This window comes from Mustela nivalis, assembly GCF_964662115.1.
Source record: "Mustela nivalis genome assembly, chromosome: 4".
Classification (NCBI taxonomy): Eukaryota; Metazoa; Chordata; class Mammalia; order Carnivora; family Mustelidae; genus Mustela; species Mustela nivalis.
Genome location: NC_139023.1, coordinates 86,624,417 through 86,640,181, shown reverse-complemented (window position 1 = coordinate 86,640,181; position 15,765 = coordinate 86,624,417). Strand labels below are relative to the sequence as shown.

Genomic DNA, 15,765 nt, shown 5'->3' with positions numbered 1-15,765 from the left:
ACACAATGGAATATTACTCAGCCATCAAAAAGGGTGAATACTTATATTAAATACATTTACATCAACATGGATGGAACTGGAGGGTATTATGCTGAACAAGATAAGTCAATCAGAGAAAGATAAGTATCATATGGTTTTACTCACATGTGGAATATAAGAAACAGGGCAGAGAACTATAGGGGAAGGGAGACAAAACTAAATAAGTCATCAGAGAGGAAGAAAAGCCATAAGAGACTCTTAACTACAGGAAACAAACTGAGGGTTGGTGGAGGTGTGGTGGGTGGGGGGATGGGATAACCTGGGTGATGGCCATTAAGGAGGGCACATGACACGATGAGCACTGATAAATGTTATATGCAACCGATAAATTATTGAAAACTACGCCTGAAACTAATGATGTACTATAAGTTGGATAATTGAATTTAAATAAAGAACAAAGATTAGACATGATATGTAATTATTTTGTGCATATATACCCAACCTCAACCTTAAACTATACTCGGGGGACAAGGTACTGAAGAATCCTGAAATGACATCGGAGTCATCAAAAATCATTATTTTTCATTGCCATTTTAATGATGAATTATAGGACAGATTTAGTACTTCAATTCTTTAAATATTGATTCTTTATGTACAGTATGCATAAATGAGAGTGACTGATTAACAAAGTGAAGGACAGGGAACAGGCTGTGAGCTTTGCTCAAAGGCTGAGGGCTCAAAATCTCAAAGAAATCAGCCATTAAACTGAGAAATAGTCACACATAAGAGACTCTTCTTTGGCAATAAAGGGGGGGGGCAGGGGTAGCTCCTGCTAGGAAAAGACCTTGGAACAATTTTTAAAAAGTAATATTAATAATTTTTAAAACAAACACTTATAGGGATGCCTGGGTGGCTCAGTTGGTTAAGCTCTTGATTCAGTTGGTCTGAGTCTTGATTTCAGCTCAGGTTGTGGTCTCTGGGTCATGAGATCTAGCTGCGTTGGACTCTGTTCTCAGCACAGAATCTGCCTGTCCCTCTCCTTCTGCTCCTCCCCACCCCTTGCACTGTTTCTCTCCATCGCTCAAATAAATAAATAGAAATAAAATCTTTTTTAAAAAGAAAGAAAAAAAGAACAAACACATATATAGCTGAGTACTTTACAGACATTATCTTATGTAAAGCAACAATGTGGTAACTAAGTACTTTTGTTATCCCTCCTTACAGACAAGAAAACCAAGGTTCTAAAAAGCAGAACATTGAATGATTGGGTGATCTGCCTGTACAGCCTGACCAGTTCTCTCCACAACAGGAAATTTCCTCCATTGCCAATATCATTGGATTAGAACAAAACAGTCTGTGCAGATACAGTCTGATACTCCATGAAAGGATTGGACCCCAATGATGTTGCGTCTGATACATGGATTTGGGGTAAGGAGTCCTTTTGCAAAATTATTCTTGGTGGTATCCAGAATGTAAATGTATATCTTGTCTGAGTTAATAATAATCAGCTTCCAATCTGGGTTGGAATATCCAACTGTCTCTCTTTTATTTATAACCAGTGACAACCTGGTCCAGTATTAAGACTTGACAATAATTTCCTGATGTTTTATATCCATGAAAGAAGAAAGAAAAAAGTGAACAAACTCCTATAGCCATTTAGGTCTTGAATAGCACAGACAATCAGAAAATCAGCTATCTTGACAATTTAATGGCCAAACATATAACTAAGTTATTTACATCTATTTTACCAATTATCATTGTTATTTGAGCCTTTTCTTTGTAATGAGAACATTAGAACACTCACCTTCTGCTCCAGTTAGCCCCCAGAACTTTAAAATAGGCACCAAGGAGGAAATCAGGACAGAACAAAAGAAACAAAAGAAAACAAAAACAAAACAAAAGAGAGTTAACTAAAATTCAGTCTTCATGATATGAGGAGATGGATAGTTCAGTGTTTGTGGATGTCCACAGATAAGTCGTCACAGGTCATCACATGTCATGTCAGCCCATTTGGCAAAAGTCCTGTTATTTCTGCCATCCGTATGTGCATCAGCTGGAGACTTTAATGGCATGACAGGGCTGTAGGACTCTCTGGCCCTTGACTTGGTTTTTACCCAGCTTTCAAAACCACAGCTCTGATCTTTGCTGGTGTGTTAAGAGAATAATCTTTAATGGATTTGGTATTCAGATCATCATTTAGAATGGAGACCTTAGAAATGTAAGAATTAAGGCAGTTGAGGAAGATCAACAGTGATCATTGAGCATGATGACCCCCAGTGATCACAACCCAAATGATCCACAGAATTTAGGAAAGTTCTGAGTGTCCACCTCCCTCTCCTTTTGATTCTGCCTCACCCTCTCTCTGGATCTCTCTATTCTTCCGTTCTCTCTGCAGATTTCTTCTCTCTTCTTCTCTTTTCCCAGCTTTGTTTGATTTCATCACACTTTGTTTCTTGTTCAATCCTCATATCATGAAATGAACATATATTTTAATTATAGTTGTTTTATTAAACAAAGTTTTCTAGTTTCTAAGTATTCATTTAAAGTAAAATCACTTGAGTGCTATATTCTCTTTTAGGAGCAAAGAATTATGACCTTCGGTATTTGATCTTTGTTGGGTTTTTCCCCCCTCTCTTTAATGAGTCAATGATACTTTAACAAGAAAGCAACACTCTGCCTTTTCCTGATCTATGAAACCATAAGTCAGGGAAAGTTGTAAAAGGCAATATCTGAGAAAAAATTAATTTGGGAATATCCTGTTTTCTTTCTGAATCTTTATGGAGCTATTTTATTTTAGAAAGAGCTCTCTTTTACCTGTGTTAATTTTTTCCTGTGTTCAAAGCTCTCTGAGCTGCTACAGTCATGGACCTCTGTGGAAAACTTCACACTGTTGTTTCCTACTTTACACATAATATGCCCCAAACTTCTCTCTCTCTCTTTCTTACACACACACACACACACACACACACACCCACCCAGAAGGGAGAAAATACTTTCATGTGAGTATTTCTAAGTTTTATGCAGGTAATCCAGGAAGAGAAAGTTCTTCCCATATAATATTGCATATCATAATTGGTGTACCATAGTAGTTTATTAAATTCCATTTATTATTTGGAGGCTTCCGGAGACAGAGCTCAAGGAGAGTTTTAAGAAAAAGACATTAAATTTAAAAGTCCTTGATAACTGAAAGTATACGTGAAATAAAACTCGACATCCTTCATGATGTGTCCCCTGAGAGCATTAGGCAACCTCTGAGAGGGCATCATGAGGTGACTTGGCTGAGATGGAAGGACAGCCTCAGACACAGGCAACAAATTAAGGGAGTTTTGAGACCAAACTAGAGGAAGGTGAGAAAAGTATATTGAAAGTGTGTTCTGTGTACATATCTAGTGCACATATCAGGCATTAATACGTGCCACAAATAAGATGACATTTCAGTAAGGTAAATGTGACAAGGTTTGGAGTAATGGACTAACAAACACCGGTAGAAGTTTTAGGAGACTCATTATCCCTTTATTTTAAAAAAGCGATATCACTCCTCTCACAGGGCTCTTTGGAGAGGCCGCCGTGTGGGTGAAGGTGAGGGAAGATGGGCAGCATTTTGTGCCCCTCCTTCACTGCTTTCATCAGGGAAAGTCTTCTTTCATCTGTTTTACACGTAAGGTCCTGGGTAAGATTTAATTTAGAAAAAAGATTTATCCTCTAAGGGGAAAAAAAAAGTTTTAAAGTGACTGATTGAGCTCCCTATTCTCTGAGCCCAGGGTAGCCGAGCCTCCTGCCCATGCCCAGGTGTCCTGCCTTGGTTGAGGAAGCCACAGCCCACAGAGGGTTTGGCAAGCCCACTCTTGCACCGTGGCCCACGGGTTGCTAATAGATCATGACAGTTAACATTTACCAGGTACATATTCTGTGCCAGGAATTATTCTCAGTTTTTTACGTATTCTACCTTTTACTATTCTTGGACAATGTATTTATATATTAATGCATCGTAAACCAGGCTACCTCTTACAATCAATGACAACCTAGAGTCAATGAAGTGCAATAAACCACCTAATCCTCACCTTTGTGAGGTAATTATTTTTATCGTTCATTTTAGAGATGAGAGAACTGAAAAAGGGTTCGGGAAACTTGTGCAAGGTCACACTTGTAAGTGCTAATGTGTGTCTACTGCTCAAACATATTGCCAATGGCAAGAGGCCCAGGATGATTCCTATTATTGTAGGAACAGACAATTGGACATGGGAATACAATGACATCACATGAAATTACGTGTAACTTGCCGAGAAGAGGAAGCTTAAGACTCACAATTCTCTGTATTTCTATAAACTCTGTCCTCTGTTAGTAATTTTCTTATTCTTAGTAAAAATCATCAGTCTTTTAATGAGAAAAATGACAAGGAAGTTTTTGCCTTGAAAGGGTATGTGTTGAGTCCATTAAAACTGATCCTTGCACATAGCAGGGACCTGTTAAATATTAGTTCCCTGACTTTCTTCAGGGGTCAAAAAAACCAAACAAACCCAAAAACCACTTTCTTATGGATCATACCTTTAAAATGTTATCACAGTGGTGGTTGCCACGTCTGATGCTGAATTTATTTGCTAAATAGACATTGAGGAATATTGTGGTTAGGGCTCTGACAATCTCAGTTATTTCTAAACAGATTTACAAGATGTAAAATAATTTTCCTGACTACTCAAGAAATAGGAAAGGGGCACCTGGGTGGCTCAGTGGGTTAAAGCCTCTGCCTTTGGCTCAGGTCATGATCTCAGGGTCCTGGGATCAAGCCCTACATTGGGCTCTCTGCTCAGCTGGGAGCCTGCTTCCCCTGCCACCCCCCCCATCCCGCCCCGCCCTCCTCCTGCTGCTTTGCCTACTTGTGATCTCAATCCCTCTGTCAAATAAACAAATAAAATCTTCCAAAAAAAAAAAAAAAGAAGAAGAAGAAGAAGAAGAAAAAGAAAGAAAGAAAGAAAGAAAAGAAAGAAAGAAAGAAAGAAAGAAAGAAAGAAAGAAAGAAAGAAAGAAAGAAAAAGAGGAAAGACCTTTAGGCAAAGGAGGATCATCTATAATTGTTCACTCTAAACTCACTGGAATAAAGGTGAAAAGAATTAAAATGAATCATTCTGATCAGGTATAGAATGTCTTAATTGTTAGAAAGATGAATAAGAACAAGACCCACAGGGGAGCTTAGTATGCTTCCGCTTTGTGTGTGCATGAAGTGGGGAAAATACATGGTTTCCCTGTCACCTAGTGAGAGCAAATGGGCAAATGACGTGAATTTAGCATACGTCACCTAGGAGGCCTGTGGCTTAGGAACATGCTGAGTCAATTTGCTACTTGAGAATTTACATCGCCTTGATGGTGGACTTCCCCAAAAGTGGAATTCTAAGCAACCTCACATCCCTACCTGGGGAAAGCAGAGATTTCCTTTTTCCTTTATCTCTGACAGTCCAATCGTGAGGTGGATTTAGACCAGACCTTATTCCTTCCACCCACATTTTCCTTTACATAACAACAGAAAAAGATTTTTCCTACAGCTTAGTCACTGGCAGATTAAATAGCATTCTGAAAATTAGGAGGCAAAGTGACAAACTGCTTTCAAGGAATTTGTTTTTCATCTCTAAGTTGAGGAGTCTTGAACTCATTATTCAGCATTTATCATAAACATGCACTAACCTGAAAGATAAAATAAGATGCTACTTAAAACAATAAATAGGAAGCATTACATCATCAGAAAACACTTATGGAGACTGTGCTTATTTGGTATTTCTTGAGATGATATCAGGTCCCTGCTTTGTGAAGACACACGGCAAACCTTAATGACACGCGTGCTTGAGAAAATGAAAGCACGCAGGCCTTTATGTGTGAAAATGACACTAAATAAGATCAGACAAATGTGCACTCGAGGTTTGTTTTTCAGTCGCACTGAGGGTTTTTTTCCATAATTTCTGTTCACATTTACTGCTGATGACCCATGTATGATTTTAAGATGAAGTTAGAAGGAGTTAGAAGCACCATTTTTGCTCACAAAATGGATTTTGTCTTTGAGACTTTCACAGGAATTAAAACCTATAATCTAGACTTACATGAATTTGGGGACAGGCTAGTAAAGCACACATTAAGACATTGGTAAGATACGGAAGTCATGACAATATTAGCTACATCTAGATTAATCTGATAAAATTAGTTGGGTGAATTATTATGGAATAAGAATTTCAGACATTTAATGTGCTGGGGAGATTCCTTCATTAGGCTTAGCATTAAATTCATCTCAATGATGGTGGGTTAAATTCCTTGGTTGTTTTTTTCTGTTTTTAGGCAGCACCTCAGATAACGGCCACTGGCTACAATGTAAAGACTCCGGATGACTGTTCTTGCTCGCTGCTTTCTTTCCAGGGTCTGGCACAATGCAGGGCACACAAAGGCACTTAGTAAATATTTGCTGCATTAATGACTGATTGATTGAATGACTGAAAGGCCTAATTCACTGATTATTGGCATGTATAAGAAATGTAATTGCATACCAACCACCTGCTCAACCCTGATTCTTACAAATAGAGAATTGAGACTTAGCAGGCACAAAATGAGATAGAACAACTTTAGTCTATTAATCTAAGCATCACGAAAGCAGATAACGCAGGTTCTAGAAAATAGATAGTGACTTCTCTGCAGTTATAGCCACCCAAAGAAGCCTGCAGGTGTACCCTAGATAAGATAGTTTCCGCTCATGTAAGAGAATCACTTGTTAATTAATGTAGAAGCGGTCACTTGAACAGAAAGCTAGGCAAATGCCTTGAGCCGTTAAAAAATAATTTCCTTCAGAAAAGCATTTCTTTTGATGGTAACTTTTAAAAATAATTTATGTAGTTTCTTTTTCAGTAGCCGTGCTCGATCTGTATCGTGCAGCATTATTAGCATTTGTTAACAACAGAAGTGGTAAGGAAATTACTCACCACAATAGTTAGATTGGGTTATTAGAGGCAAAGGGAGAAGAGTGGCCTTACAAGTACTCAGTTCAGATTGCTGCAGTCAGCAGAGGTGTGGGCCATGGTGGGGGAGGATGTGAGAATGGAGGAGGGAATTGGCTTGCCTCAGTTTCTGGTGAAGCATTAAAATTTGTAATGCAAGCCACCTAGCTTGCAAGAGCAATTAGTTTCCTTTGTTCTAGAAAAGAAGGGTTGCTGGGGAATACATTCAGATGAGGAATAAACACAGCTCTAAACTTTCTTTGAGTTTGAATTTCATGAAGCCCCATTTACAGAAAGAAGGGGATGGCTTAAGAAAGCAATATATATATATATATATATATATATATATATATATATAGTTTTTAATTTTTAAGATTGGAAAATTAGATTGTATCAGTCATTTCTCAAGAATGGTTCGGTGATGGGGCACCTGGGTGGCTCAGTGGGTTGGGGCCTCTGCTTTCGGCTCAGGTCATGATCCCAGGGTCCTGGGATCGAGCCCCGCATCAGGCTCTCTGCTCAGCAGGGAGCCTGCTTCCTCCTCTCTCTCTGTCTGCCTCTCTGCCTACTTGTGATCTCTGTCAAATGAATGAATAAAATATTAAAAAAAAAAAAAAAAAGAATGGTTCGGTGCCATAGCTTTGGTCTCCAGTGACAAATTTGCATGTTCCGTGTGCTTTGGTCCCTGTGTGTCTGTGCATAATGAAGACATCTTTGTTCATTTAAAGTTCATTCATTCAACATTTATTTATTAAAAAGCAACTAGTCACACTTCCTCTATTTTTTCTGTGTGTGAGAAAATGGAATGGTCTTTAACTGTGTGTTACTGCACACAGCTGGCAGATGTTTTAACAGTATTTTTGTGAAAATGGAAAAAAGAAAAACAAAAACATCTCCCTCTCTGTACAAAAGAATTATTTTTGAAAGTACCTCTTCCTCTGAGAGGATATAGCACTATGTCCTAGCTGAGAGAAGTGCATTCTGGATTTCAGCCTCTGGCTGGGCACCATTTTGCAAAACACAAAAAGTACACCTATATATGGAATCTAGTCTTAGGTGCAGCCTTACAAAAACAGTTTGGGTTTTGTCCAGTTTTGGGTGATTTGGGCCGAGTATAAGGAGAGTTCCTTCAGTCTGTGTTAGACACAGAGTCTGTATACCAACAACTCTGGTCTCAATTCTTCATCTGCCAAATGAGGGAGTTGGACTAGATTCCTTTTTCTTCCCCTAAAAAAATATGCATTTTGATTATAGAGTAGGGAGTTTAAGGGCATGGGCTTTAGAGTCAGACTACTTGAGTTTGAATTCTAACTCTACGATTTAAGAGCAATTTCATCTTGGAGAATCTCTCTGACCCTTAGTTTCTTTATTTGTAAAACAGAGATGGCACTACTTAATACCTAGTTCATAGAGTTATTATGAGAATTAAATGTGATGTGGCATGCAAAGCACTCAGTACAATATCTGGAGTAAGTATTCAATAATGATTAGCCATGTTGATGATGATGATGACCTTGTGATTCCATATCTCCAAGAAAACCAAGGGCAGCTAATCCCATCTTCTGCCTAGCAGAGTTCTTGCATCAGTAATCTCATTAATACTCAATATTTTATCTACATTTTCCACTCAGCCTATTATAATGCCTTTTGGGTCACTTATCTACAGGAAATAAGGACATTCATTTTACAGGCCTTGACAAGGCTGCTGCCCTCTATCACCTAATACTATTGCAATACTTCTTTAGATACTTGCTGCCTTTCTAGGAGAAAGGCAAAAAATTGGTGTTTGGACTGACACCACTTCATGCTCCTAAAAGTAGCCTCTAGAGATTCTGAAGAATAATCCCTCAAGCAGATGAATCCCTGAAGCACCTAAGAACCACAATGCATCAGTTAGCCATTGCCATATAACCAACACCCCCAAAACATAGTGGCTAAAAACAATGACCACTTATTATTTCTCATAAGTTATGGGATGGCTTAATAACTCTGCTGATCTGGGATAGATTTAACTGATCTTGGTTGGGCTCACTCCTGTGTTTGTAATCAGTAGCAGATTGGCCTTGTCCTGGACACTAAGTAACTAAGTACTCCTTACAAGGCTCCCATGTCTCTCCAGCCTGGGCATATATATATATATATATATATATATATATATATATATATATTAAGATTTTATTTATTTATTTGACAGAGAGAGAGAGAGAGATCACAAGTAGGCAAAGAGGCAGGCAGAGAGAGAGGAGGAAGCAGGCTCCCCACTGAGCAGAGAGCCCGATTTGGGGCTCGATTCTAGGACCCTGGGATCATGACCTGAGCCAAAGACCGAGGCTTAACCCACTAAGCCACCTAGGCAGCCCAGCCTAGGCATATTTTGATGGTAGTACCAGGGGTCCAAAAAAGAAAATGGAGATAACAAGTCTTTTTTTCAAGTCTTTGCTTGGGGCAAGTTTACTACTATCTCATTAAAAAAAAGCAAGTCATGTCCCCAAGCCCAGAGTCACCAAGGAAGGGTACCACCGAAGGATATGGAGAGAGGGAGGCATGAAAAACTGGGGCCACCGCTACAATCTACCACACAGATTAAAAATTATCTTTAAAGATTTCTAGCTTATAAATGTATCTAGTTGACAGCTTCATTGTTTTAATAGTCAGTCACTATTATATATATTATAAGCTTATTTTATATATGTAATTGTTTCATGCTTTATTCACAAGAAATGCCTTCAATAACATTAAAAAATCTACAAATAAGTTGCTGGTTTCTAATTAAATGATAAAATCATGTCTGCAGCATTGTTTTGTTTTCTACTTCCCTGCATGGCTTTGTCAGGATTTTCTGAGCATTGATCATCTCAAAGATATAATTGCCACCAACCAGTGCAGCTTAAAGACTTTCCTATACCCCAAACATTGTTGAATAGAGGCCCCCGAAAAGTCCCACATGCACTTTAAACAACAAACAGAAAGAAAGCTAGCAGATATTTGAGTGTGAAAGATTGAGCAGCATCTTGATCAAGTTCTCTTCATGAACTTCCTCTAATGTGTTCTTTTAGAAATTTTAGAAATTTTGGCAAAATTCTTTCAAAGCAGATAAAAAATAAAAAGGGAGGGTGAATTTATCCCTGCTAAGGTAAAACTGAAGCATTGAATTATTATACAGGTAAATCATATGCTGGGGATGCCACCTAAGACAGTATAGAAGACTGGGTGTCCCCATTTCATAACAATTAGGTGTCCTGACTGCATAGAAGCCAGGTTAGAGAGGCCAGATAGCACCCATCAAAGAGCTGGTTCAAAGTGGCTTCCAAAATCCTAGTTATCAAAACCTGCAAGTCATCCAGAGTGTAAGCTATTAGAATTCTCATTTGGACCTTTGCTTTAGGATCTGCCAAAATACTCTTGAAATTGTCAAATATACCTCCTAATTTAGTTTACATCTCCAAATTCTGTCATAGCGACAAGGGCTCAGACCCTTAAGAAAACCTCGACGTATCTGAAGACAGCATGTGGTCTTCTCTTATGAGCCAAACCAGTTTAATATTTTCTCAAAGGACCTAGTTTCCAACAATATCATGATTTTGTTCCCTGTTTTTCTCTAGACCTTGCAGTTCTTTGTCATATCTACTCTTAAATACGGTGACATGGAGGACATTGGGGAGATGGAGAGGAAAAGGGAGTTGGGGGAAATCAGAGTGGGAGATGAACCATGAGAGACTATGGACTCTGAGAAACAAACTGAAGGTTTTGGAGGGGATGTGGATGGGGGGTTGGGTGAGCCTGGTGGTGGGTATTATGGAAGGCATGTATTGCATGGAGCACTAGGTGTGGTGCATAAACAATGAATTCTGGAACACTGAAAAGAAATTTTAAAAATAAATAAAAATTAAAAAAAAACAAAACCAAAAAAAGATTCAAGATTAGGAAGTCATCATAATTTTTTTTTATTTTATTGGTACTGTGTTAATAAATAGAGGACTTTTAAAAAGTTTTTATGTCAATAGTGGGATATATATTAGTAGATGTACTATATTAAACAATCCAATTTCTAAAATAAATCCTACTTGACCATGAAAAAAAAAAATATGGTGACTGTCCTGCCCAGGGTATAATAAATTGGGACAGTTCCCAGGTTCTACACCTTCTGTGTCTCCCACCACCACCCCCACCACCACACCACACACACATTGTAACAGTGGCTAGGAAATGACTCAGGAGGTAGAGTATGCAGGAAAAAAATGAGATTACCAGCACAAGTGTAGAAAAACACATGAAGGTTTCATATATAAATGTACTCCATCAATAAACTCATCCTTCCTTACCATAGCAGTTAGTAAAAGAGTCCTTCCCTTTTTCCACAGACTCTGTAGGATGTATGTGACTAATTAAGATTCCTATCTCCTTCCATGTCTGTCTTTAATATTTACTGCAACAAAAGGTCATCTAAACTAAGAGTCAGCCCCAAATGATGTGATTTACCCTCACCTGTCTCACTGACCCAACCATTGTTGATAACCACAATTGTTAGTTACCACCGATAATGACCCCAGGTGGCAACCAAAATCCATAACTCTAATAATGGCAAGGGAAACAAAAACCACACACACCAAAAAAACTTAAACTCCAGATTTATAAGTCATTCTTTTGACCATGCAACCTGATAGATGTTTCTCTTTTGATCAGTATACCAATGCTCACTATATTCAGTTGCACTGCTATAACTCCCTAGTCTTCTTTACCTTTTTTCTCCTTAAGTATTCAAATCTTAGTATTTTCTCACAAAAGTAGGAGGTATGGATTGACTGAGTGCATAAAGAAGAGAGTTACCCCTGTGGGTCCTGCTGTACATATTTGCCTCTTCCTTATGAAGCATTGCATGGGACAAGTCCTCCAGGATCCACTCTGAGAACTCTGGCCCAATTCCCCAGCTGAGAGCACAAGCATCCTTCCCAAGGGAAGCAGCTAAAAGAACAAGCTTCCCCCGCCCTTAGGTTTTCCACCTCATCATTGTGTTCCAGTAGGCTAACTTTAGCTGCCACCACTCAGAGGAAAATGGGGAGATAATATAAAATACCCTTAAAGATCTCTTTGTTAGTAATCTAGCATGTAAGTAGGGATATTTCCTGTTTTCTCCCACTGATTTTCCAAATCTAGAGTTTAGGGCCATTCATTCAATCAATGAATATTTGAATACATATTTTGTACCAGGCAAATATACCAAGAATGCCAGGACTCATGGAGATTATATTCTGGTGGGTAGAAACAGATAATGAATAGATAATAATACAAAATATAACATATGTCAGACACTGATAATTGCTTAAGAGAGAAACAGTAGAGAAAGATAGGGAGTGTGGGGGTTGGGAGTAGATGCTGTTTTTCATTGTGTACACAAAGAAGGTCTAGGAATAAAGAAATAAGGAAGTAAGCCATGTGAATAGCTGTTGGAAGAACATCCCAGGAAGAAGAAATAGCCAGTGGAGATGTCAAATAAGCAGCTAGATGTACAAGTCTAGAGTTTGAGAGAGAGTTCAGACCTAGAAATATAAATTTGGAATTATCAGCATGTATATGGTGTTTAAGCTGAGAAGCTGGTTGAGATCACCAAGGATGTTAGTGTAGATGGAGGAAAGAGGAGGTGTGAGAATTAAGCCTCAAAGTGTAAAGCTTAGGGTAATGAGGAGCAATCAGCAAAGGTACCTGGGGAAGAATGCACACTGATGAAGGAGAAAAATCCAGAGTGTCGGTAGGTGAAGTAAGCTGTAGGCTGCAAACTGATGGGCTTATAGCAGTGGGGGAAGTTGTTAGTGAACTTGAAAAGGGCTATTTCAGTGAGTTAGTATGGACAAAAATGGGGTTTAAGAGAGAATGAGAGGAGAGAGAAAAGAGTCAGTAAGAAGAGATCATTATTCCAGAGTTTTGCTATAAAGGGGAGCAGGGAAATGAAATCATAGGGAGAGAGCGGTGAACAGTCAAAACTTTTTTTCCCCAGATTTCTTTCTTTCTTTTGTTCTTTTTTTTTTTTTTACTTTCTTAAAATTTATTTGTGTGTGTGTGTGTTCCAAAATTCATTGGTTTTGCACCCAGTGGGAGGGACAGAGGGAGAGGGAGAGAGAATCCCAAGCAGACTCCATGCTGAACATGGAGCTTGACATAGGGCACGATCTCACAAGCCTGAGATCATGACCCAAGCTGAAAACAGGAGTCAGATTCTTGACAGACTGTGCCGCTGATGTGCCCCAAAGCTATTTTTAAGGTGGGAAAAATAGCCTGTTTCTATGATCATGAGAATGATCTATTAGAAATGAGAAAATTGATGGTTGGGTGGTGGGGAGAATTGCTACAGTGATGTCCTTGAGTGATAAAGTGAAGGCAGGATCTAGTGCATAAGTAGAGGCCTTGCCCTTAGACAGGAATACAAACTATTCCTTCAGTGTAACAGGAGGGAATGTTGAGTATATGGATAGAGATACAGCTAGGTTAGATAGATAGGGTGGTAAGAGCATGAAGAAGCTCTTTTCTGATTACTTGTATTTCCTCAGAGAAAATGGAAATAAGGTCATCAGCTGAGAATGAAGATGGGGAAGGAGGAATTGGAAGAGGGGATAAGATGTGAAATAATCATATGGGAATGGGAGAAAATTAATGAACTGGGGGATTTTGTTAGATTATTGGGTGGCTCTGTAGTCCATTTGAGGTTGATGGTCATGCATTTTTAGTGAGACCAGTAGATATGGATGCATGTTTTCCTGAAGTCAAGGTCAGCTGTGTACATGTGAGCTCAGAGTAGGTGTAGAGATGGATGTAACCATTGTTGTACTTTTGCCACATAAAGACAAGGGAGTAAGGGGATGATAATGATGATGGACAAGAGGCAAGTGATGACATGAAGATGGAGTAGGGGACAATCCAAAGTTAGTAAGATCAGTAAGTTGCAGGAGGTGACATGAAGGATGTTGGAGTTGGGGCACTAGAGAGTATAAGTTGGAAAGACAGGAGGTGGTGGTCAGAGGGTAGGATGCTTGGAATTGAGGTTATAAAGGGATTAAGTGATTGTTAATAACAAGGTCTAGTGGGATATGACCACGAAAGTCAGTGGCAGAGGAATGGTATAGGCAAGATCTTTGAGAGAGTTGAGTCAAGGAATTGACAGGCCAGAATATCAGAAGGATTATTTATGTGAATATTTAAATCACCAAGAATTGTCCGGAGCAATGTTGAAGGAAGTAAGTGACAATGAACTAAGGGTTAAAATTTCAAGGAAAGAGGGAAAGGGACCTGGGATTTGTTGTTAGGAGGTGGGAGGTGGGAGCATTGGGGAAAGACAGAAACAAGGAAACTAGCTGGTGGTAGGCCTTATGGCATGCAGTTCAATGCAGGTGATTGTTTTTAGGTGGAGGAAGCAAGAATAATCTGGAATTGGCAATAAGGAGCAAGTCATTTGCGTCTTGTCTTCTTTACTCTTCATCTTTTGTATCTCCTAGAGTGTATCCTTCTAGTTAGATATTATAGCAATATGTAGATATTGCTTCTTGGCTTTCTTTACTCCCCAACTTTTTTCCTTGTTGTGTTCACTTAGTATTCTGGGGATCCAATGCTTAGGCCTGATTCTACATTAGAATCACCTGAAGAGATTTTTGAACATTATATTATACACAGGCCCTTTGAGGTATATTGATTTAATTATTCTAGGGTGGGGTCCAAGCATCCCTAGTCTTTAAAGTTCTCCAGGGGATTCTAGTGGACCGGCAGTTTAAGAACCACTGTCCCAGAGAAAAGTTTGAAAAGGTTTGAGTCTTTGTAGACATATGCATTGTTATGGAGAATGGTCCACAGTTTTCATCATATCCTTGAAAAGATTCCTGACTGAAGAAGACTAACACTAAGCCCCTTATTTTTCTAATGAAAAAACTTTAACCTTAATTAATTTTTTAAAAATCTTTTTCATTAGAGATGGAGATGAGAATTGGGAAAAGGGAGAAATCTGGAAAGAACCATACCAACCTAGGTAAAATGCTGGAGTCTTTTCCAGAACATCAGCAGGAATTTGAAACCTCCATGAAGTGGAATCCATGAGGCTAGCCCACTACCCTGTGCATCCAAGATCATCTCTGCCTCCCTTCCTGCCCTCTAAAAATGTGAAATGTACACGGGTCGCTGACTCTGGAGCTCTCTCACAGATGGTTTCTGCGTAGGAGTATTGCGCACACCAAGCTCACTTAGCACCTGCTTTTTACGATGTGAAAACTGCACATCCATCATATGAGCGTCACCTCAAATTATATAATTTTTTCTCACAAAGTGGAAAAAAGAGGTTTCAGAATATGCATTCAACTTCTGCTGGCCTCCTAGAGGAGCAAGATGGGTCAAGAATTAGGTCATAACATTGGGGAACTCTGGAGGCAAAGGCCCTCTCAGGCTGCTATGGATGCCACTCTCCTTTGGTTGCTGCATCCACACTCTTGTCCTCACTGCTGCAGCAGGGCCAGCTGCCGATGTGCTCAGATTTGTGAATTTACTCATGTATTAAAATATTTGCCAACATGAACTTGATGGTTCTGGTTCCTTCACCACAGATCTTAATCCTCTGATAGGGAAGATAGGAATGTCTTAGAATCACACACTTTAATTATAACCATCATTTTTACTTAGCCCTCTTTTATCTATTCAGTTGGGTTTCTGAGATGCTCAAACCAAGCTATGACATTTCTAAGCAGCTGGCACAAAGATAATAGGGAACGATTTATAACTTGTTAAAAAAGAAAGATTCTGGTGAAAGTGGTAGCCAGAAGAAATTACTAAATATCTACCTTGGTCA

The 15,765-nt window shown here is 39.0% G+C and overlaps 1 long non-coding RNA gene across 2 annotated transcripts in view; it reads left to right on the top strand.

The window, feature by feature from the left end:
- The window catches only part of LOC309862648, a 75,030-nt gene extending 59,544 nt beyond the window's left edge, over nt 1-15,486 (top strand). For both annotated transcript variants that reach the window (XR_014310625.1, XR_014310626.1), the window contains exons 9-10: nt 1,204-1,407; nt 14,899-15,486. This is a non-coding gene — a long non-coding RNA (uncharacterized lncRNA). The remainder of the gene's footprint in view (nt 1-1,203; nt 1,408-14,898) is intronic.
- Nucleotides 15,487-15,765: the final 279 nt, after the last annotated feature.